Raw genomic sequence first — 24484 nt, 5'->3', positions numbered from 1 at the left:
GATGAGCAGGATGGTGTCAGAAAAACATGGGAAGATTTATATAAATTGTTGCAAAGTGAAGTGAGCAGAAGCAGGAGAACATTGTACACAATAACAACAAAATTGGAATGATGATTAACTGTGAAAGACTTAGCTGCTCTAATCAGAATAATGATCCAATACACTTCCAAAGGATGCATGATGATAAATATTCTTCACCTTCACAGAGAGAATTGAGTGCAGATTGAAGCATACTGGGTTTTATTTTTTTTTTTTACCTTATTTTCCTTGCTTGTGTGTGTGTGTGTGTGTGTGTGTGTGTGTGTGTGCTTTATTTTGCAACAAGTCTAACATGAAAATATATTTTGATGATTTCACATATGTAATCAATACTTTGTTGCTTGCTTTCTTAGAACTTCCTTATTTTCATAGCCTGGAATGAGAAGGGAAACAATAGGTAAGCCTGTAGCCTGCACATGATTATCATTTTTCAGCCAAAAAGGAAGGTATTTTTAGCTAAACTATTATATCTAGCAATGAATGGTTAAAGAATTTCTTAAAGAAGAGATCTAACCTAAGACCCTGAATTATGGTGACATTGTTTTTGTTTTTAGTATCCCAATAACTACATTTCATTATATAATGAGTTTTCCTTGTGTTTTCCAATATATTTTATTTAATGCATTTTAAACATGATTCTGAGTAGAGGTTCACAAGCTTTACCTACCTATGGCATGCAAGACACAAATAAGGTCAAAACCTCCTGCATCAGAGAAAAACATGAGATGAAAAAGGTCATTTGGTGTATTCCATTTCAATTAAACAAGCTCTTAGTTACCAAAGGCTGCATGTGCTAAACATAAAAATGAGCCAAGCTTCAAGGAGCCCAGTCTACTGGGAGGACACAGATAAATGAATCTGTTAATCTTGAAGGGAGAGAGTGTAAAGCCTGGGGGATGGGGACAGAGAAGGCTTCTCAGAGGATGTGACAGTGAGCAGCCTTTGAGGGGTGACAGTTTCTGACAGGCAGAGATGACAAAGGGAGGCTCTTCAAGTTATATATATATATATATGTAGCGGATGAAATTTGAAGCTTAGGAAGAAATGTGACCGGAGCGCAGAGTACAGACAGGGGAAGAATGTGAAATGAGGTTAGAAGTGACAATGGGGGCAGATGTGGAGATGCTGGTGTTCCAGTTGGCTGAGGAAATTGTCTGCTCATAGTGATGGGGAATCATCATTGATGGTCCTGGGGTCTTGTTGCTTTGTTATCATACCATACCAGTGAAACACAGTTTAATATATGGAAAATGTACGCATCCCAGAGACTCTGGAAGAAACACCTGTGGCAGGTAAAAGATGGTTGTCAAAGAGGGGAAGCTAGAAGGAAACTGAGCTGGGCCCAATGCTACTGAGAAGGTCATTAGGTAAGGCTCTTTTGCCCTGCAGGTCTATTAAATCCTGGGATATCATAGTAAAAATATGCTTTTTCACCTGTAGAATGCCTACCTACCCCTCCCAAAGTTATAGTTTTGAGCAAGAGTTAGGATTTCAACTAGGGTCTTCTGACTCCTAGATCAGCACACTTCTCTCTGTGCCACAGAGTATGCACACATCTAGTAAGTATCTGAGGCCATATTTGAACTCATCTTTCTTGCCAATATAAAAAGGGCTGCCAGAAACATTTTTGCACATCTGGGTTCCTTTCCCTCTTTTAAGATCTCTTTGGGATATAAGCTCAATAGAAACACTGCTGGATCAAAGGGTAGGCACAGTTTGATAATTAGGTTTGATCCTAGGTTCTATCTTTTATCCTAGCTGCCCTGATGAGATGGGTAGGATGAGATTTGAGGCTGGGGACAGCAGGATCCATGACCCATGGATAGGAGAGTCCCCGAGAACTCTTTTCATGTAAGGATGGGACAAACTTTTTACAAATGTGAAGCTCAAAATATGTAGGGATGAGTTGGGGAAGAGGAACCCACATTTTAAAAATTTTTTGATTTAAGTTCTTTTGGTTGTATCCACATATGATGAAAATTATATTTACACAAATTTGGTCAAGGACCTTGTGGCTACAGATTTAGGTGACAACGAATTTCTCCAAATGATTGTTTGTGTCGAATGCTTTGTCACCAATAAAATTGGCAAAATCAATTTGAAACATTTTTAGACATTTTAATTTATTTATTTAATATTTTCCCCAGTTACATTTAAAACAAATATATATATATATATATATATATATATATATATATATAATTATTATTATTTTGGATTCCAGGTGTTCTCCTTTATCTCTCCATCCTCAGTTCCCATTAAGAAACCACATGTAAAAGTTATACATTTCCATAAAAGTCATAATGTGAAAGAAAACATAGATTTCCCATCCTAATTTAAAAAAAAAAGACAAAAAAAAAAAAAAGCAAAGAACGAGAGAGAGAATGGGAAGGAGAGAGAGGATACTTTAATCTGTATTCAGATACAATCAGTTTCTACTTTAGGTATGGATAGGATTTTACATCATAAGTCCTTCAAAGTAGTCATGGATCATTGTACTGCTGAGAATAATGAAGATACTTATAGCTGGTCATCCCAGAACATTGCTATTACTCTGGATACAATACATTTCACTTTGTGTGGAGTTCATGGAAAAGTTTCCAGGTTTTTTCCTGAGAGCATCCTGCTCATCATTTCCCATAGAACAATAATATTCCATTACAAACACATACCACATTTTATTCAGCCATTTCCCAATTAAAAGGCATTTCCTCAGTTTTCTTTTTTTTTGCCCTTGGAAGAGAGCTATATAAATATATTTTATACATATAGGTCATTTTCCTTTTAAAAAATTCTCTTTTGGTAAGAGTGGTATTGCTAGATCAAACACTATGCATGAATTTATAGCACTTTTGGCATAGATCATATCTTTTGATCTTTTATCATTTGGAGCATGGCTCTTTTTTTTTTTTTTTTTATAAATTTGACTCAGTTCCCTTTTTGTTTAAGAATGAGGCCTTTTCAAAAAGTTTTTTTAAAATACAATTACTATTGCTAACTATTCCCTCCCATTTAGTTTATCTCTCTTTTCATCCTGTCTATTATCAAAAGTGTTTTGCTCTCTTCCCCATTATGTCCTCTGTTTTATCACCCTTTCCCATTCCCCATATTCCATTCCCTTCCTATTTTTCTGCAGAGTAAGATGGGTTTTTATTTTCATATTGAGTGTGTATTTCTTCTTTGACCCAATTCTGATGAGAGTAAGGTTCAATCAATAACACCCTTTCCTCTGCCTCTAACCCTTCAGTGTAAAAGCTTTTTGTTGCCTCTTTTTTATGGCAATAATTTATACCATTCTACTTCTCCTTTCTCCTTTCCCCCAGTTTATTCCTCTCTCACCCCTTAATTTCATTGTTTTTTTTTTAGATATTATCCCTTCATATTCAGTTCATACCTATGCCCTCTATATATATATATGCCTTCTAATTGACATAATAATGAAAAAGTTCTAATGAATTATAGGTATCATCCTCCCATGTAGGAATGTAAACAGATAAACCTAATTAAGACCCTTATGATATCACTTTCCAGATTACCTCCTTATGCTTCTCCTGAGTCCTGCATTTAAAAATTAAATTTTCCATTCAGCTCTGGTCTTTTCTTCATGAATGCTTGAAAATCCTCTATTTCATTGAATGTTGACTTTTCCTCTGAAGTTTTTCCTACTCAGTTTTTCTGGGTAGGTGATTCTTGTTTGTAATCCTAGCTCTACTGCTCTCTGGAATATCATATTCCAAGTCCTCTGGTCCTTTAATGTAAAAGCTACTAAATCTTGTGTTATTCTGAGTGTACCTCTACTATACTTGAATTGTTTCTTTCTATGTGTTGCAATATTTTCTCCTTGACCTGGGAGTTATCGAATTTGACAATAATATTACTGGGAGTTTTCATCTTGGGAATCTCTTTCAGAAAGGGATTGGTGGATTCTTTCAATTTCTGTTTTACTGCTGCTGATCCAGAGGTCCCTAGACCCATTTGTGCTTTCTTGGGGTGGGGCTTGGGTGGGGCCTGAGTTGAGATGGCACAAGAACTCCAAGCTGGATTCCTACCCTGGTGTCATAGACTCTTAATGCTGATCTTCTAAGTTGTCTTTGGCTGGAAAATGTTCTACTCCATCTTTTGGGGTGTTGTGATGCTCTAACATTTGTTTAGAGTCATTACTTAAAGGAATTTGGAGCTATTTAGGGGAGACATTGGGCAAATTCCTGCCCTTACTCCCTCTTCTAAAAATAAATCCCAAAGAAACATACCCTGAAAACAGAACAACTGCTCTAGAGAGGACTGGAGAGATCATTTGCTCTGAGTCTTATTCTGTGGGAGATAGACCCTGTAACTCCAAGGGGCAGGAATCTTGCTACTTAGTGGTGAATTTGTCACTCACCCATTCCAATCGCCATCTATTAAATGCAGTCCTCAGTCTCACTCTCCTCCAAAGTCAAGACAAAAGATAAGATGACTGGTGATAGTCTGGGATGACTTTGGTATCTTTGATACTGTATATACAAGAGTAAATAACAACATTCAAAGTACCTCCATGGAGCCAAGAGTCCATTAAAGTATTTCTTATAGTTTTGGTGTAGTGTAGACAGATAATGCTAAAGGTGTGGGCATCTGCATGACTTCTTGGAGCTACCCAAGAGAAGGATCCTGTGATGATGGGGGAAACTATACTGGGGAGTTGAAGAACAAGCCCATTTCCTTTGGTCCAAACTAGTTTTTTGCTCTCTTTTGTTGCCTGTTGATACAGTGGCTGCATTTCATTGTTTCTGAAGTCAGAACTAGGTTCAAATCCCATATTAGATGTTTACAATCTGTGAGACACAATTCTCTTAGCCTCTTTTAAGGGAATTGAGTTTCTTATCTGTAAAATGACCAGATGTATCTGATTGGACCAGATGGGCTCCAAGACCCTTTCTAGATTTGTGATCCTATCATCCCATAAAACACAGCACCAGCAGGCTATACTGTTTGCAAACCCAGCAATCCCAAAGGCCCCTTGACAGACATAATTCAATTAGATGGGATTGAAACATTTGAATGTTATTATTTCCTCCACCCTGTGTGACTCAGAGTAAGGCACTAAACTGCTCTGAGCCTCAGCTTTCTTAATTAAAAATTGAGAATGGTGGGCTAAAGTCCCTTCTATCTCTGATACCATCATGTGACTTGGGTAAGAGCTTCCTCTCCCTGGCCTTTACTTTCCTTAGCTACACTATGAGGGGAGTGGAGAGACTAAATGATCCCCAAGGTAATTTTCAAGCTGAAATCTATGGTCTCACAATCAAGATTCAATCTACATTGGCCCATTGGTCTTGCGTAGTCATCTTAATGTTGCACAATGAACTGAATAACTCCCATCTCCCTCAATCATTCCCTTCTGCCCTGATGGCATAAATAAGTCTTTCTAGACTTCGCTGACAATTTAATTCAATTCAAATGACTTCCACGAACACTTATTACATGTCTGTCATGTTTCAGGCACTATGTCAGATGCTGGATAGTCAAAGATTCCCGAGACAGTATTTCATGTATGAGGGACACATAATAATGAGATGTTCAGCTACTATCAAAGCCCAATCGGCAAGTGAATAATGCTGACCATGGAATATTTCTTTCTTCTTTGAGGAAGAGAGAAGGCTGCTAAGCATCATGCTCTCTGACATTGAGTTTCTGAATTTTATCTTGCTATGTAATATTAGCTAACTTTGTGCTCCCAGACATTGAGCTCACCCACTAGGCACGTAGGCATCTGGCAGATTAGCTAATTTTTCTTGTTATTTCTGAGAAATCTCCAAGTCGAACTTCTTTTGAGTAAAGATATGATTGGATTGTGAGCTTGCCCTGACACTCATTATTGAAAGACTATTTCATCAACTCCCACTTTCAAACTTTCACAAGGCTTTCATCTTAACCTCTGAAAATCATAAATTTTGGCCCAAGGCATTATAAGAATTAAAGAGGATTGATTTTCTTAAGAAGTGCTGGAAATGATTATTAAAATGATCCAAAGATTAACATTTTAAGTGAAAAAAAGATAAAGTTGCCTTCAAAAATAAAGTTCATTTACTGCTCCCAAGGAGAGAGGTCAAGTTTAAATTGGTTTAAGCCAATCTGAACAAATATGAAGCCCTTCCTAATTCTATAACCCTAAAAAAATGCAATAATCTGAAAAACAGGTGCTATTAGTATATGGGACACATCACATAATTACTCAATGCCCAGGGGGCTGGGTTTGTGGACAGCTCTGCCAGTTAGTGAATATTTTCAGTAAGAGCAAATGGTACAGTCTGGTCTTTGAAGAAGATACCCCTCACCTGCAAATAAGGATTTATTTGCTGTAACGTAGCTACCCCTTAAACATAGGTCCACTCATGGGTAGTCCAACAACCTGAAACTTTCAGATGTAAGTAGTTCAACTGTAGCTCTTGCTGATTGCAATTTTACATTCTATATTCTATATCTTGTCTGTGTCTTTTTTAAAATTTAAAAAATTCTATATCTTTTAAAAAAATTTTAAACATAGTTACCAGCCCCAAATCATCAACATTCAAAAGTACAAGTGACGCTCTTTAAACCATTAATTTCATTATCTGAAGGTTGGAAAAATTTCTATTAGCTTTTATGTTATAATTGGATGTAATCATCATCTCAGCAATTAAGGTCCTTTTTCTAATGGTGGAAGGAAATCAAAATATAGTCACCCTCTCATTTTCCTTCTACTCTATCCCATCCATTCAGTATGTCCTCTCTGAAATCTTAGGCAAGGTTATACCCAATGTATACATTCTCTATAATTTTTCATTGACAAATGCAAAGATTTAAAGAGAGTGCTGGGGCTTTGTTCTAGTTCTGTTGTTTTCAGTCCAATCTGATTCTTTATGACCCCATTTGGAGTTTTCCTGTCAGAGACACTGGAATGGTTTGCCATTTCCTTCTCCAGCTCATTTTACAGGTGAGGAAACTGAAGTAAATGGAGGTAAGATTAAGTGATTTGCCCAGGGTTACAGGCCTAGTCAAGTCTTCCTGACTCCAAGGCACGCACTCTACTGGCTACTCACCTTACCTGCAACCAATTGACAAATGAAGCCATAACTGCTCTCTTCTTCAAGGATTCTTCTTCTGTAGTGATTGACCTTAGTAGATCATTTAAACTCTCTTTGTTTCTTCTTGTGACTAAAGGATTGGAATCAATGACCAACAAAGTCCCTTCCAGCTGTAAATCTTTAAACTCCCATGATTACCCCCTTCACACACAATCAACACACAATTGTTAGATGACCTCAATGTAGGGAAAGAGGGAAGAAAAAGCGTATATGGCACCACCTAGTGGCCTCTAGTGTAAGTGGAACCTCCAAGCATTTAGACCAACAAAGGGAGGAATCATTAGTCCAGCAATATGTAAATTTATCAGAAAATTAGAGAAGGGAGGCAAGGTCAAGGGTCAAAGATAAGATCCCACCTCCCAACTTGCAATCAAATGATTTCACATGCTACAGAATACACTGCTTTCTCAGGTGCAATGCCTATTTACCTGGTGGTTGTATCAGAAAGAAATCAATTTGAAAGGAGACTGTCCCTTTATGTAGCACCTTGGGAAGTTAGGTGGCTCAGTGGATAGAGTGCTAGGCCTGGAGCCAGGAAGATTCATCTTTCTGATTTCAAATCAGCCTCTAACACTTAATAGCTGTATGACCCTGAACAAGTCACTTCACCTTGTTTGCATCCCCTTTCTCATCTGTAAAAGAAGCTGGAGAAGAAAATGGGAAAGTATTCCAGTATTTGTGCCAAAAACAAAAACAAAAACAAAACAAAACAAAAAAAAAAACCAAATGGGGTCATAAAGAATCAGATTGAACTGAAAAAAAAAAAAAAGAAAACCTTAAAAAAAAAAAAAACCTGCAAGAGACAATGTTAAATATGGTGTAATAGAAACAGATTTAAGGTTAGATTCCTAATTTTCTAACCCTAAAAAGAGAAACAGGTGCTATTAGTATTCTCCCCATTTTATAAATGAGGAAAATGAGGATGAGAGGTTAAGGCATAAAGATAAAAACAGTAGTATTTATGCAGCATTTAAAAGTTTATAAAGCACTTATACAGACATAGATTTTGAGCTAGCATTTGTTTGATACTTAAAAATGCTTTTCATAGCTTTTCTCATTTGATCCTCATAGCTGCCATTATTATTCCCATTTTTAATATAAGGTAACTGAAGCTGAAAGCCCTAAAATTACTTATCTAGAATCACACAGGTGTTATCTAGGTAGGATTTTAAATCAAGTTTTCTTACTCCAAGGCCAGAATCTGATCCATTGAGCACCCAGTGCTACTTAAATGAAGAGAGAGCACCTTCTTCCTCAGGGCCGGTGAAATCAGGAAGATCCTGTCAGTGATCAGCAGCCCACTTCTCAATCCAGGACCCTTAGAGAAATATTCCTGTGTTGGTTGGTATTAGGTGGGACAGAACTGAGTTAGTCTACCTGCTCTCCTCCCCCATTCATACAGCTAGACTATATCAAGAGTTAAAGAGGGCATCGCCAAGAATTGTATGTGGAGTTGGGAGCCACAGACACAACTACAAGCATATTGCTTTTTGTTTTTTAATTAATTTATTAATTTAATATTTCCCCCCAGTTACATTCAAAATGGTTTTTTTAAACATTTCTTTTTAAGATTTTTGAGTTCTAGGTTCTCTCTCTTATCCCCACCCACATATGAAGTTATGCAAAACATTTCCATAAAAGTCAAGTTGTGAAGGAAAACAGATCTCCCATTCTAATGAAAATAAAAGCCCTCAAGAGAAATTAAGTTAAAAAGAGAGAAAGAGAGAGAGAAAGAGCTAATACGTCAGTCTGTATTCAGATGCAATGAGTTCCTTCTCAGGGTATGGATAGGATTTTTCTTCAGAAATCCTTCAGAATAATTGTGGATGATTGTACTACTGAGAATAGCAAAATCATTTACAGCTGGTTATTCAGAATATTGCTATTAATTTATATACAATATATTTCACTTTGTCCATGGAGGACTTTCCAGGTTTTTTTTTTTTCCTGAGAGCATCTTGCTCATAATTTTCCAGAGAACAATAATATTATTACCAATGTATACCACAGTTTACTGAGCCATTTCCCATGCCCTAATTGGGCAACTCTTCAATTTCTAAATTTTTTTATCCTGAGAAGAGACTGCTATGAATATTCTTTTATACATGTAGGTCATTTCCCTTTTTCTTCTGTTTTTCCCCCCTAATCTCTTTTGGTATCCATGCCCAGTAATATGGCTTCCAGGCTCTTTTTTTTTTATCATGACTTACAGGTAGACCAATAATTTTTATAAGTTATGTCTCCTACATCTATTTTCCAGGTCAGTTGTTTTTCCAATGAGGTATTTCACATTTTTTTTCTATTTTTTTATTTTGATCTCTCAAAGTCATTAGCTTCCATTTGCTAAATTCTATTTTTTAAGGAATTATTTTCCTCAATGAGCTTTTGTACTTCCTTTCTCAATTGGCCAATTTTGCTTTTTTAAGGCATTCTTCTCCTCATTAGCTTTTTTGTATTTGTTTCTGCACTTCTCTCAATTCTTCCCTTAATTTTTCCTCTATCTCAAAGCTCTTCCATGGCCTGAGCCCAATTTTTACTTTTCTTGGAATACCTTGGAGTTCAAGGTTTGTTATCATCTGGTGTGTTTTGATCTTCCTTGTCACCATAATAACTTTTAATGGTCAGAAACTTTTTTTGTTTTCTGCTCATTTTTCTAGCCTATTACTCTGCTTTTAACTCTTTGTTAAAGTAGGGCACTTTTTTTCCCCCAGGGTAGAGCATGTACTGTCTTAAGCTTCAGGAGTTTTGTGCAGCTATTTTCAGAAATTCTTGTAGGAATCTAACCACAAATACTCTTTTATGCCCTGGAGCTGTTAGATGTGTCCTTGCCCCACAATAGCTGTGAGATCAAGTTAGCTAGCTGGGGCTGGGGCTCCACTGACTGGAAAAATGTCCAAGTTCTTCTTGGAGTCCCCAGGCTAAGAGGTCCAGAAGCCTCCAGCACTGGTGCTGCAGATTCTGAGATCCCCCTTCACTGATGCTGGGGTTCTTGCTGGAGCTGGGGCCAGAGCCAGCCTTGCACTGTATTTGTACTCTGGGTTCCCACTCTGGTTCCACAGACCTTTTCTGCTGGGCTTCCAGCTCCTGTTTTATGTCTCTGAGTTGAGACATCTGGAAGCCACCAGTCTTGCTACTGATTCAGAGGTTGAACCGGGGTGGAGCTGGGTCCAGGACTGTGCCAGCATGCCCTGGACCAGGACTGCATGCCTACCTTGGCATCACAGATATTTTTCTGCTGAGTTTCTAAGTTGCCTTCAACTGGAAAATATTTTGGGGGTGTTCTGGTGCTCTAAAATTTGTTTACAGTTATTATATAAAGGAACTTGGAGCAGTTTGGGGGAGATATTGGGCAAGTTCCTGCCCAACTCCACCATCTTGGCTTCGCCTCCAACAGAAGGTATTGTCAAAGGAAACCAAGCTTCCTCCCCCCATTAGGAGAAATTTAGAAAACACTTTCAAATGATCTTAGTTGAAAGCCTAATTCCTTTTCTTTAGACTTAGATATTAGCCATTAAGAACAGAAGCAAAGGTTCAAGAAAATGAATTAAAGATAGTAAGTAGCCATAGGACAATAGCTGAGTCTTTACCCACTTCTCCTTCCCCCTTGCCCACCAAACTATAATTAAAGTATTAGTGAGGGAGGAGACCCCTAACTCCAAAGTCATTCCATGAAAATGATAACAATAACACTTCTATAATACCTACTTTATAATACTTTAAAATTATTATCTCACTCAGTCACTAGAAGATGCTATAGATATTGTCTCTAGGGGCACCATTAATACAGAAAATTAGAAAGCCACCTTCCTTGGGGAGTATCCCCAATGCAGAATAGGAGGTTTCTAGAAGTGGCTCTCTGTAATGGGCTGAGGCTTGAGTTGATGCACTGAGGTCCCAAGCATGTGAGGCTAAATAGTAATTGGACCATGCTATATTAATATATATGCTTTAGTATATATTCCAGTTACTATTTAGCCTCACATGCTTGGGACCTCAGTGCATCAACTCAAGCCTCAGCCCATTACAGAGAGCCACTTCTTCCCTCTTTAAAAGATGAGCAACTACTTGTTGGAGATTGCAAAAAAAAAAAAAAAGAAAAGAAAAAGAAAAAGATTCTTTTTCTTGAATTAGATATTCCTGAGCTTTCTCTCACTTCTCAAATTTTGTTATCCCATTATAGAGAACCCAACTTCCAAAAGGTAGAAACATTTTGCAATGATCTGATAGAAGGCGTGATGTTCATGTTTCTTCCTCAGCCATAGGATTGCTGCTTAAGTGCTCAGAACTAGCCAGAATCCCTCCCTCCAGGAAGAAAAGATAAGCAGAATAGAGAAAAGTCTCCTCACTGGTCCAGGTAATCTGAGAAAAAAAGAGAAATATTCTTCTCTACTTGTAACCTCAACTACATTCCCTGAGTTTTTTTATTTTGGCAGGGGAGCTTTTGTCTTATCTTGTCCAGGCTTGGACATCCATGCTACTTCTTGGACCTCTCCACCCTTCACCTCACTCACCGAACCCTTTCCAACTTCCACTTGTGTGTTATTTCCCCCCATTAGAATACAAATCTTTTGAGAGTAGATGATAGCTTTTTTGCTTTTATTCATACCCTCAGTACTTGGAGAGGTACTAGACATATAGTAAACATGTAATAAAATACTCTTTCTACTCATCTATGTATATGAAAGAAATGTGAAAGAAATTAAAAAAAGAAAAAGATTCTTTTTCTTGAATTAGATATTCCTGAGCTTTCTCTCACTTCTCAAATTTTGTTATCCCATTATAGAGAACCCAACTTCCAAAAGGTAGAAACATTTTGCAATGATCTGATAGAAGGCGTGATGTTCATGTTCCTTCCTCAGCCATAGGATTGCTGCTTAAGTGCTCAGAACTAGCCAGAATCCCTCCCTCCAGGAAGAAAAGATAAGCAGAATAGAAAAAGTCTCCTCACTGGTCCAGGTAATCTGAGAAAAAAAGAGAAATATTCTTCTCTACTTGTAACCTCAACTCCATTCCCTGAGTTTTTTTATTTTGGCAGGGGAGCTTTTGTCTTATCTTGTCCAGGCTTGGACATCCATGCTACTTCTTGGACCTCTCCACCCTTCACCTCACTCACTGAACCCTTTCCAACTTCCACTTGTGTGTTATTTCCCCCCATTAGAATACAAATCTTTTGAGAGTAGATGATAGCTTTTTTGCTTTTATTCATACCCTCAGTACTTGGAGAGGTACTAGACATATAGTAAACACGTAATAAAATACTCTTTCTATTCATCTATGTATATGAAAGAAATTTAAAAAAGAAAAAGAAAAAAGAAAGATTTTGAAGATGCATATGGGAGTCCTAACTTGGGTCAAAAGATTATATTGTGGAAAATTATGAAGTGGTACCTCAGAATTGTTTGAATTTGCTTTTTTCTGATTGTTACTGATTTAGATCACCTTTATATGAGTATAGCTAGCTTTGAGTTCTTCTAGAAACTGGCTGTTCATGTCCTTTGATCAATTATAAATTTAAGAATTGCTCTTATATAACTTTATTTGAGAAATGAAACATTTATTAGACAAAATTGCTGTAAAATATTCCCTCAGTTTTCTGCTATTCTAATTTTGGCTGCATTGGTTTCATTTGTGTAAAAACTTTTAAAATTTCATATGATCAAAATCATTGATTTTACTTTCCATGGTCTTTTCTCTCTCTCTCTCTCTCTCTCTCTCTCTCTCTCTCTCTCTCTCTCTCTCTCTCTCTCTCTCTCATGGATGAAGGGGGAAGGAAACTGTTCCCTTTATTAAAGCTGTGTTCCCTTTAAGATTATCACTAAACTGTGTTCCTTTTAAAATTAAATTGTGTCCCCTTTTTGATGTGAGAGATCAAGATCTCCCAGGCTCCAAGGAGTCTAGAGACAAGGCCCACCTTCCCAGGATGAGAGGAACAACACTATTCAAGGGCAAATCAACTTCCATTGATCTTTTTGAAATTCTAAATTCTTATTCAGTTGAGAAATTCTGGTCTGATCAGCACAGGCTGTCCCAGCCCCCCCCCCAAGATACCCATATAAAAAGCTTCCTTCAGCTGAATTCCTTGCAGAGGGCCAAGCAATTTGCTAGGATCCTGCCTGATGAGCATTCTCAGCATAAGATTCCATTTCCCTAATAGGGCTCTGCCATTATAGAAGTTAGTCTCTTAGCAAACTGGTTTCTATCCAAAAAAAAAAATTTCATTTTGCAATTAATAATTTGGGAATAAGTGAATTCTTTCACTTTAAACTTGCTGCTGACAAAAAGGGGATTTTTAATAACTGTCTTATTGCCACTAACCTCATCATCACCAGGAATTGAGGGATACAAACCTTATCATATATATATATATATATATATATATATAATCTCCATCTCTGTCTCTTTCTCTCCTCTCTGTCTCTATCCCTCTATCTCTATCTCTGTCTCTTTCTCTCCTCTCTGTCTCTATCCCTCTATCTCTATCTCCCTCTGTCTATCTCTCTTTCTCCGTATCTCTCTCTGTGTCTCTCTGTCTCTGTCTCTCTCTATCTTTCTTCATCCAAAGATCTACAGGTAAATTTTACCATTCTCTTCCAATGTGTTTATGGTATCATCCTATATGTCTAAATCATGTACCCATTTTGACCTTAGTTTAGTATATGATATGAGATGTGGGTCAATCTTTACTTTCTACCAGCCTTCTTTTTAGTTTTCCCAACAATTTCTGTCAACCAATGTTCTTGTCCCCAAAGCTTGGTTTTTTTAGCTTTATGAAATACTAGATTACTTGGGATCATTTCCCTTTGTATATTGTGTATCTAATTTTTTGCACTGATTTACTACTCTATTTCTTTATCAGAAACAGATTGTTTTGATGATCACCATTTTGTTCTATACGTTGGATCTAGTACCACTAGACTACTTTCCTTCCTTCCTATTTTTTTTCATTTACTGATTCCCTTGATATTTTTGATCCTTTGTTCTTCCAAATGAATTTTAACATTTTTTCTAACTCTATAGAACAATTCTTTGGTTGTGTCACTGGTATGATACTGAATAAACAAATCAATTGAAGTAGAATTGTCATTTTTATTATATTGTCTCAGCTTACCACGAGCAATTAGCATTTCTCCACTTGTTTTCTCATGCACTTTCTACAATATTCAGAATCATCTTGAATAAGATTCTGACTCTGACCTGAGTTTCAATTGATAAATGACGGACAAAAGCAGCTACACCCAAAGAAAGAACACTGGGAAACGAATGTGAACTATCTGCATTTTTGTTTTTCTTCCCGGGTTATTTATACCTTCTGAATCCAATTCTCCCTATGCAACAAGAGAACTGTTCAGTTCTGCAAACATATATTGTATCTAGGATATACTGCAACATATCCAACATATAAAGGACTGCTTGCCATCTAGGGGAGGGGGTGGAGGGAGGGAGGGAAAAAAAATCGGAACAGAAACGAGTGTCAATATAAAGTAATTATTAAATAAAAATTTAAAAAAATGTAATGGAAATATCTAAAAAAAAAAAAAAAAAAAAGAATGCACCAATTCGCCAATTAATTAGAGTGAAAATAAAATCTGGAAACAGTCTAAAAAAAAAAAAAAAAAAAAAAAGATTCTGACTCTGACTTGAACTAGTGTCACCTTCACTTCCAGGCAATTAAGCCTGAACTAATTTCACTTTTCTCTCTTCCCAATCTCTACCTTTCAACACTCCTCTCCTCTCCTTTTGAATCTCTTACTCCTTATCCTATTGCTGCTCATGTCTTACTCCTCCCCAGTGAATTCTGTTACACTCTCCATAGTAACTGTTGAAAACTGTTTCTTTTCTCCTGAAGGCTTCTACACTACCACTTTCCCTAAATCTCACAGAGGAGGTTTTCCAGTTAACGCTCCATTAGAACTGGGGCTTCAGACACAAAACAAATACCTGATGTATGATTCTTTTTTAGCATCTTTAAACCATCTTATACACTCATAATAGCCAAGATTTTCAAATGAAAATTTGCCATTATAGTAAATATTATTATTACCCTTATTATCTGTTTTATAACTAAATATACCTCATTAAATATTTAACAGCTTTCAAATATCTAATTTTTATCACCTCCTTTAAAAGTCCAATTCCTGTGTGACACTACTCAGGTTAAAGTTTATTTTGTCTAAGAGCATTTCTGTTTTACAATGGTCTCTCCAATTTCACAATATAAATTTAAAAATATAATACAATTGAGAAATGCAAAAGCAGTACAAACAATAAATTTCAAATGACATAATTACATTTCCAAATAATCATATATAAAAATGATTGATCTTATAACCTTTGGTATTGTGAAACTATTTTGAAATGATCAAAGAGGGAGCAATTACATTCAATTAGAGAAATAATAGTAATGTCGTGTTTAGCGAATGCCAATCACTGTATAAGGCACTTTACAATAATTTGGAGCTTAGCACAGTAGCCATTATTAATTTTCCTCTTTACAAATCAGAAAACTGAGGCAAAAGGGAGAAAATAACTTGTTATAAATTACATAGATGCAATTGGAACACTCAAGGGTGAGCTTACCAAGGGCGGAAGTTGGCTAGGTTCCCCACCTTGGATTGCCATGCGAGGCACTACCAGGGGGCACCTGGATTCTGCCAGCAGCCTCAGCCCCTGCTGAGATCGGGGTCCATCCTAGAGAAATTGACTGGGCCTTGGGAATATGTGGCCGAGGGCACCGTCCATAGGTTTGGGTGACTGGTGCTGGGATTGCCCTTTGGTGAAAGTCCCAGGGCTCAGAGAATTCTGATCATGAATTCTGACCCCCCCCTTCATGCCCCACATGCCCCAACAGTTGCAGGTGCTGGAGCTGAGGAGCTGCAGGGCAGGCTGTATGGAGCCAGTGCAGTTGAGATACCCATTTATTACCAGAATTCAAGTTTCCCAACAGTTCTCCAGAATTATCTTTTCTTAATCTGATATGAGATGAGAAAATTTAAGAGAGACAAAGGGGCTATAAGGGTTTTGTTACCAATCCCAAAACTTAGAGACCATGACTCCAGGGAAGAGAAGTGGGGATCCTGAGTGATTGGGGCTGTGGGGAAAGTCAGTCAAGACTTTCTAGGCTTTCCCTTTTTCAGCATCCTTATTTAAAGGGGACCATATTTTCCTTTCCCATGGTATGGAAGGGGATTCAAGGACAAAATAGGAAATGAAGGAAGGATTAACAAAAGGTTGCTATATTTTTTTCCCTTCACTCTCTTCATCCTGGGTCTGATACAGACCACAATCTCCTGGTAACAAAAGCAAAAAGCAGCATGTATGTGGCTATCCAGAACGCTACAGAAAATTCCAGTTGGGGAGTATTAATTTATGATAGTGGTATTATAATGAACCCCTTCACCTCATAATTTCATTGAAAAGACAGTTTCTGCTGTTACTGGGCAGGAATCAAATTAGGGGAAATCTTTTCTATAGTTTTATGGTCACCATTCTATATGGACAAGACATAGATGGGTCTTTGTTGTGTCTAGCAATTGTTGCTGACACAGTTATTGCTAACAACATTGCTACCCCCATCAAGAGATGGCTAGAGTGCTGGACCTGGAATCAGGATGACTTAATTTCTTTTTTTTTTTATAAATAAAGCTTTTTATTTTCAAAATATATACATGGATAAGTTTTCTTTTATTTATTTATTTATTTTTGATTTATTTATTTTTAAAAATTTTTTAAATTTATTTTAAATTTTTTTCTTTTTTTTTCTTTTATAATAACTTTTTATTGACAGAATCCATGCCAGGGTAATTTTTTTCCAACATTATCCCTTGCACTCGCTTCTGTTCCAATTTTTCTCCTCCCTCCCTCCACCCCCTCCCCTAGATGGCAAGCAGTCATATATATGTTAAATATGTTGCAGTATAATGGATAAGTTTTCAACATTGACCCTTGCAAAACTTGTGTTACAAATTTTCCTCTCCTTCCCCATACTCCTTCCCTAGATGGCAAGTAATCCAACATATGTTATATATGTTAAAAATATGTGTTAAATCCAATATATGTAAACATATTTATATAATTATCTTGCTGCACAAGAAAAATCAGATCAAAAAGGAAAGAACATGAAGAAGAAAACAAAATGTAAGTGAACAACAAAAAAAGTGAGAATGCTATGCTGTGATCCACATTCAGTTCCCAAAGGCCTGTTTCTGGGTACAAATGGCTCTCTTCATCACAAGACCATTGGAAATGGTCTGAATCATCTCATTGTTGAAGAGAGCCATGTCCATCAGAATTGATCATTGTATAATCTTGTTGTTGTCATGTACACTGATCTCCTGGTTCTGCTCATTTCACTTAGCATCAGTTCATGTAAGCCTCTCCAGGCCTTTCTGAAATCATCCTGCTGGTCATTTCTTACAGAACAATAATATTCTATAGCATTCATATACCATAATTTATTCAGCCATCTCCAATTGATGGGCATCCACTCAGTTTCCAATTTCTTGCCACTACAAAAAGGGCTGCCACAAACACTTTTGCACATGTGGGTCCCTTTCCCTCCTTTAAGATCTCTTTGGGATATAAGACCAGTAGTAACACTGCTGGGTCAAAGGGTGTGCACAGTTTGATAGCCCTTTGAACATAGTTCCAAATTGCTCCCCAGAATGGCTGGATCCATTCACAACTCCACCAATGTATTAGTGTCCCAGTTTTCCCACATCTCCAAGACAAGGAGGAAAGTTAATTCTGAACTAACCATTGTAACACCAATTAAAGTGGGCTAAGTTCCAAAATAATTTAGTAAAGAGCCAGGAGCAAAAAGATAAGTTTATAGGAAAAAGTTAGAGAGATCAAGTGCTTCATGTCACTGACATGCTAATTTTATGGCTTAGAGATAGAATCAAGGAGTAGTCTTAGAGGTGATGTTAAGTAGTGCTAGCTAAGAGTATACCCCAACTTCAAGGGGTGCTCCCCTTCTTCTGAATAATTGTGAGTTCCACTGAGAAACTTGTCTTCCATATGCTCTCCCACTCTATTTCATATTTACCATTTTTAGTGTCTATTGTATCCCTTCATTTTGTCTGTTAACCTCTTCCCTAAATAAATCTACCTTTTGCCAAAGAGAATGACCCTTGTGAATTCTTCACATGACCGAACCCCAACTTTTAGTGCCTACCATCATCTGGTATCTACATTACCCACATAAGATATGATGTGGACTTACTCTCTTCTCTTGTCAGGAAAAAACCCAACCAGCTATTATCAGGCACAACTGAGTCCCAGATTTGGTGACAGAGTGATTGTGAGGATGGAACTCTTTATCCACCTCCGGATATCTTGAAACAACCTTTAAGATATTGATTAGCATATCTTTAGACAGCTCTGGGATCTTGCCTGCCAGTTTCCATATTCTACCCATAAACCATATTCCATCTAATTCCCCCTTGATCCCTCCTCTGAGCTACCAAATTCTTCCCTGGTCCTGAGAAACCCCCTATGTTGTATTTTTCCTATAAAGTATCTGCTCATAATGAAAATCTTTGCTAAGTCCTTTTCAGGATTAAGCCCACAATGAGATACTCTCTCTCTCCCTCACAGTGCCATCCCTTTGATGGTGTCTTTCTTCTTATCCTAACTAAATCTGGTTTGTCTGGTCATGGATCTAACCTGCCAGTCAATGATATGTGGGATAGACATGAGAACTGACTCCTGCCGTAGTTTGGGGCTACAGTTCCAGGAAAACACCCCTTTGCTTGTACTCTTGCTTAATCCTGAACTAACCATTTTGTAATCTATAGTCCTGCTCTTGTGCCCTGAGGGTGGATTAAATCAGGGACAGTTAGGGCCCAAGATGTGATAAAGTTGTTTTAAGGGGAAAAAACCTTTCTCTGTTGCCTGTCCTTTGCCTCGCTTCACTAGATCTTGGTGAAGGCAACTTCCCTTTCCTGCAGGAATTGAATAAACTGCTTTGTGCTCTGGCTCTGGGAAATGTCTATTTGAATTATCCTGGGTTAGCAGTTGCTGTCCTGTAATGCCAGAGAAACTGAGGCAAGATAGAGATTAGAGAGCTTTTTTTTTTTAATATTTTATTAATTAGAGAGTATGATTGACCGGACAGGACTCTCATCTCAAAGTATCCAGCGACAAATGTGAGGATCCCAGGTTTTTTATAGGACTCTTGAAACAAAGAAAGAAAAGAGTGAGAAGTTTTCAGGGCCATAAATTTGGTTCTAGCAGGAGGGGGATAACTAGGGAGCCTAGAGTCAGAATGTCTGAATAAACAGAAGTAAAAATGTCAGTGAGGTATCCAAGATAGTCTTATCTTTTGAAATATTTAGAGAGGGTAGTGCCATAAATTCTTGAGGACAGAAGGAGTTAGGAGCCAGAAAGTCTGAATTCCCCTTTATCTTGAGTCTTACAATAACAATTTATAACTTTAGAGCAGTGTCCTTCAGTCTTAATGAACTGGAGGGGGGTTTTGCGACTAAGGGGACTGAGGCAGAACAATTTAGGGAAACTCAGTCAGGACAATTAGGGAAACTAATGCAGAGAAACTGAGGTAGAACAGTTCAAGGAGACTGGCATAACAGTCCCACATAATGGCACACCCAGTCATATAGTCCATTAATGGATTCTTCCAAATTTCTTTCCTAGGTAAAGCATTCCTAACTCAATTTCACAGTTGGCCCTCCTCGTGCCAGTTTTATCACTTCATTTTGTGTGAAAACTCTTCTCCTTTGTACAAACAAAACAAATGCAAACAAGATTAGAAGGGAAACAATAAACTGGAAAAACATTTTTACAATCAAAGGTTCTGATAAAGGCCTCATTTCCAAAATATATAGAGAATTGACTCTAATCTATAAGAAATCAAACCATTCTCCAATTGATAAATGGTCAAAGGATATGAACAGACAATTCTCAGACGAAGAAATTGAAACTATTTATAGACATATGAAAATATGCTCCAAATCATTATTAATCAGAGAAATGCAAATTAAGACAACTCTGAGATACCACTACACACCTGTCAGATTGGCTAGAATGACAGGGAAAGATAATGGGGAATGTTGGAGGGGATGTGGGAAAACAGGGATACTGATACACTGTTGGTGGAATTGTGAACACATCCAGCCATTGTGTAGAGCAATTTGGAACTATGCTCAAAAAGTTATCAAACTGTGCATACCCTTTGATCCCGCAGTGTTTCTACTGGGCTTATACCCCAAAGAGATACTAAAGAAAGGAAAGGGACCTGTATGTGCCAAAATGTTTGTGGCAGCCCTGTTTGTAGTGGCTAGAAGCTGGAAAATGAAAGGATGTCCATCAATTGGAGAATGGTTGAGTAAATTGTGGTATATGAATGTTATGGAATATTATTGTTCTGTAAGGAATGACCAACAGGATGAATACAGAGAGGACTGGCGAGACTTACATGAACTGATGCTAAGTGAAATGAGCATAACCAGGAAATCATTATATACCTCAACAACGATACTGTTTGAGGATGTATTCTGATGGAAGTGGATCTCTTCGATAAAGAGAGCCTTAATTGATTAAAGATGGACAGGAGCAGCTACACCCAGAGAAAGAACACTGGGAAATGAATATAAACTGCTTGCGTTTTTGTTTTTCTTCCCAGGTTATTTATACCTTCTGAATTTAATTCTCCCTGTGCAACAAGAAAACTGTTCGGTTCTGCACACATATACTGTATCTAGGATATACTGCAACCCATTCAACATGTAAAGGACTGCTTGCCATCTGGGGGAAGGGGTGGAGGAAGGGAGGGGAAAAATCGGAACAGAAGTGAATGCAAGGGATAATGCTGTAAAAAATTACCCTGGCATGCGTTCTATCAATAAAAAGTTATTTAAAAAAAGAAAAAGAAAAAGAAAACTCTTCTCCTGCTATCTTTCTGCAAAGAGAATGGCCATTGTGAATTTATCACATGTTTATTTTGAACTAGGAATTGCTACCCTGACCTCATTAGATAGATGGATGGATGGCTAGATGGAATCAAAAGAAATTTAAGACAAAAAGGAAGGAGAAAACAGCCTGAGCACATCCCATATCCACCAAGGTAAATCTCCTTAAAGAACAGCTGCAATAGAGGAAGATAATTAGGTTCACAATGTTGAGGAGATAGACAACCCATCAAAATCAGGGTCCCTCCCAGTCGACATCATGGGTTTGGTGAAAGAATTCACACACACACACAATTTGTCTCCAAATTAAGGGGCAAAGACTTATTATGCTGCTTGATAGCAGGCTAAAGTTCCAAAGGAGGTTAGCAAAGAGGCAGAAGCTAGAAGAAATCATACTGCTTGATAGCAGACTAATTAATTCAAGAGGACTCTAGCAGAGTCAAAATCAAGGAGATAATTGTGACAATTGAGGCTGGCTACAATTCCAAGGGAATCTAGAGAAGAATCAAAATCAAGAAGATAATTTGATGGGAAAGAGAAATAAAGATATAGTAATATTATGGATTAGACGTACAATTGAGGAGTGATAGGGGTAGGTTAGTTCCCATCATTCAGTTCTACAGCTTACTGATCAACAGAATCAATATTGAATTATTGCTATTGGCCAGATTGTTTGTGGCTTTCAATTCCAGGTAGCCTCAAGACTACTTGGGCAGCCAGCCACTTCCAAGTCCATTAGCCTTAGGATTTCTCAAGGCCTTGCTCCTTTCTTCAACAATAGACACATTAAAAGGGAGGGGAAAAAATCATTAACACAATGTCTTCAGATGTCTAACTTACAGATTCAAAGTTTGTTTGTTTTTCAGTACATCAAAGTCGTCATGACCCCATTTAGGTTTTTCTTGGCAAAGAGACTGGAGAAGTTTGCCATTTCCTTCTCCATATCATTTTACAGATGAGGAAAGTGAGGTAAACAAAGTTAGCTTACTCATGTGTGGCACAGCATCAACCACAAAAACAATCAGACTCTCAGAATGAGAAAAATCAAAAAGGGGTTTATTAGGATCTTGTGAGAAAGGGCATCTTCCATCTGACAAGGTGTTTGTTAGTAAAAGGGAGTGTGAAGCACTATTAAATTAAATAGAGTAAATAGAACAGAAGCCCTTTCCTTCCATTGTTTGGATGAATCCAAGCTTATACCCTAAACCTGGAAATCTATCCCAGAAACAAAAGAATACAAGTCAATAATAATAAACTCTTAATTTAAATTTCCTTAGAGAACTGTTACACAAGCAGATATCCTCTGATAAGAAAATTCAAAGCCATCAATACTTTTAAAAGAAGTACTTAAATGCTAATTAAGAGGTAGTGGGAAATAGGAGGAGACAAACACCTGCAACTTTTTTAGCTATAGCTCTATTATTACAAGGTTTCAAGTCACAATTAAGGTATAGTTTAAGGCTATATTCCCATGAGAATTTTTTCATTTCAGTTAATTCCACATATCTTACATCTCAGTTTCCCCACTGGTGTCATTTCATTAAAATCTAACCTAAATATTTTGAGCCAGGCTCCTTCCCTCCAGAGGGACACCTCCTTAATACCTTCTTCTTTATCTTTAGAAATACTGCACATCTTTCAGATACAATTTGTTCTGCAATTACACATATACCTATATGCCAAATTCTTACTTTTACTTCTTTGTTCAAGGAAGAAAGCAAGACAAAATTTTAAGATTAATATTCTAAATAGATTTGGACTAAATTTCACAAAATTTATACCACATATCCAGCTGGATTGACAAAATGTTAAAGCATGGCTCATACAAATTTTACAAATTGCCTAATATACAATTTAGCAAGCAACATAGTAATTTAAATATATTTTATCTAATTAGGAGATACAAACATGTCACCTCTTTAGGTTAGTAACCACAGAACTGAAATTTTTAGCTTAAAATCAAATCAGACAGATTTAAATTTCTAAAAGCAATACTTCCATATCAATGCACACATTTCAAAAATCTCATATCAGAATAAACAAATTCACAATTTTAGCATGCACTAGTAATTATTAATTATCTCATACAATTTCAGAATCAGAATTCCAATTTAATCATAAACCCAACTCTAAAATTTAAGGTGGCAGAAAACTGTTCTTTCAAGTCCATCCACAGAGCTTTAATAAAATGATGAACTTTAAAATCAAAGAAATTTGGACGCAGGTACTCCAGTGACTAATTTATCCTCCATGCCACAAATGCGGAGAGGAGGAGTGCCTCCATGTCAGAGATAGTAGGGCACCAGCACAAATCCCCGAAGAATTCAGGCCAGGTGGGGACGCCACCCTAGTCAAGATAGATTCCACAAAGCTGAGAAGCTTGGAAAATCCCAGAAAGGGCAGGTGTTTTTTTTTTTTTTCCTTTCTGCAGTTTTTTTTTGGTTTTTTTTTTTTCTATAAGCCTCAAGTTCTGGTCCTCAGAAGGTTTTTAGTCATGTGAATTAGGCCTATTTAAACATACAATATACTCGCTCAATTTAGTTGATAGTGACAAGCAACTTAAAACTTAGTCTCAAAAACCCCAGAATCTGCTAAAATGTTTTAATAGTTCTGTAACTTTAACTATTTCTATAGACTCAAATTGGCCAGTTCTATCTAGGGCTATAGAAATGTCAGGGTTTTTTTTTTTTTCTTTTTGGTGAGACAATTAAAACTTTTTCCGATTTCAGAACTAGTCCTTCCTCTTTCTAGCTAAAAACTATTTGCATAAGTCCAATTATGTACAAAACAAGCACTTTTAAAATGCCAAACAGCCAGATCTTTCCCTTTGTAATGTGGCTGACTGAAACACAGAAAAACACACACACACACACTGCTTTTCTAAATCAATCAAGTTCCTATTCTTGGCCCCATCTTGGAGTGGAAGCAAGGAGGGGAATTCAGGGGCCAAAGCCTTAGGAGCCAGCAGACAGATATTGAAAGCTCCTTTGAATTTATACCCAATGCTTGGAGCCTTTTCTCTGAGTAAAATAATCACCTGTCCAAACAAAACAACAGTATTTCTCTATCCATTTTGGCACTTCATCCCAATTTTTCCTAAAGAGTTATCTTCCCCCAGCCTGACCTTTTTCCCATTGTTTGGGGGAGTCAGAACTTACCTTCTGATCAGGAAAATGTAACCCAGAAACAAAAGAATAAATTGACTTTAAATGAGGTACTTAAATGCTAATTAAGAGGCGTGAGAAACAGGACCGAAACAAACACCTGCAACTTTTTTTTTTTTTTTTTTTTTTTTGCTATAGCTCTACTTATTATTATAAAGTCTCAAGTCACAATTAAGGTATAATTTAAGGCTATATTCCCATGAGAGTGTCTTCACTCAGTTACTTCCACCCACCTAGTTAGTAAATGTCTGGG

The 24484-nt window shown here is 37.1% G+C and overlaps 1 long non-coding RNA gene across 1 annotated transcript in view; it reads right to left on the bottom strand.

Annotated features, from left to right (window-relative positions):
• Positions 1 to 24275, bottom strand: part of LOC127552164 (uncharacterized) — a 47775-nt gene extending 23500 nt beyond the window's left edge. Inside the window, exon 1 of the long non-coding RNA XR_007951276.1 lies at positions 24226 to 24275. This is a non-coding gene — a long non-coding RNA (uncharacterized LOC127552164). The remainder of the gene's footprint in view (positions 1 to 24225) is intronic.
• Positions 24276 to 24484: the final 209 nt, after the last annotated feature.

This window comes from Antechinus flavipes, chromosome 2 (genome assembly GCF_016432865.1).
Source record: "Antechinus flavipes isolate AdamAnt ecotype Samford, QLD, Australia chromosome 2, AdamAnt_v2, whole genome shotgun sequence".
Taxonomy (NCBI): domain Eukaryota; kingdom Metazoa; phylum Chordata; class Mammalia; order Dasyuromorphia; family Dasyuridae; genus Antechinus; species Antechinus flavipes.
This window is presented reverse-complemented; position numbering and strand designations above follow the sequence as displayed.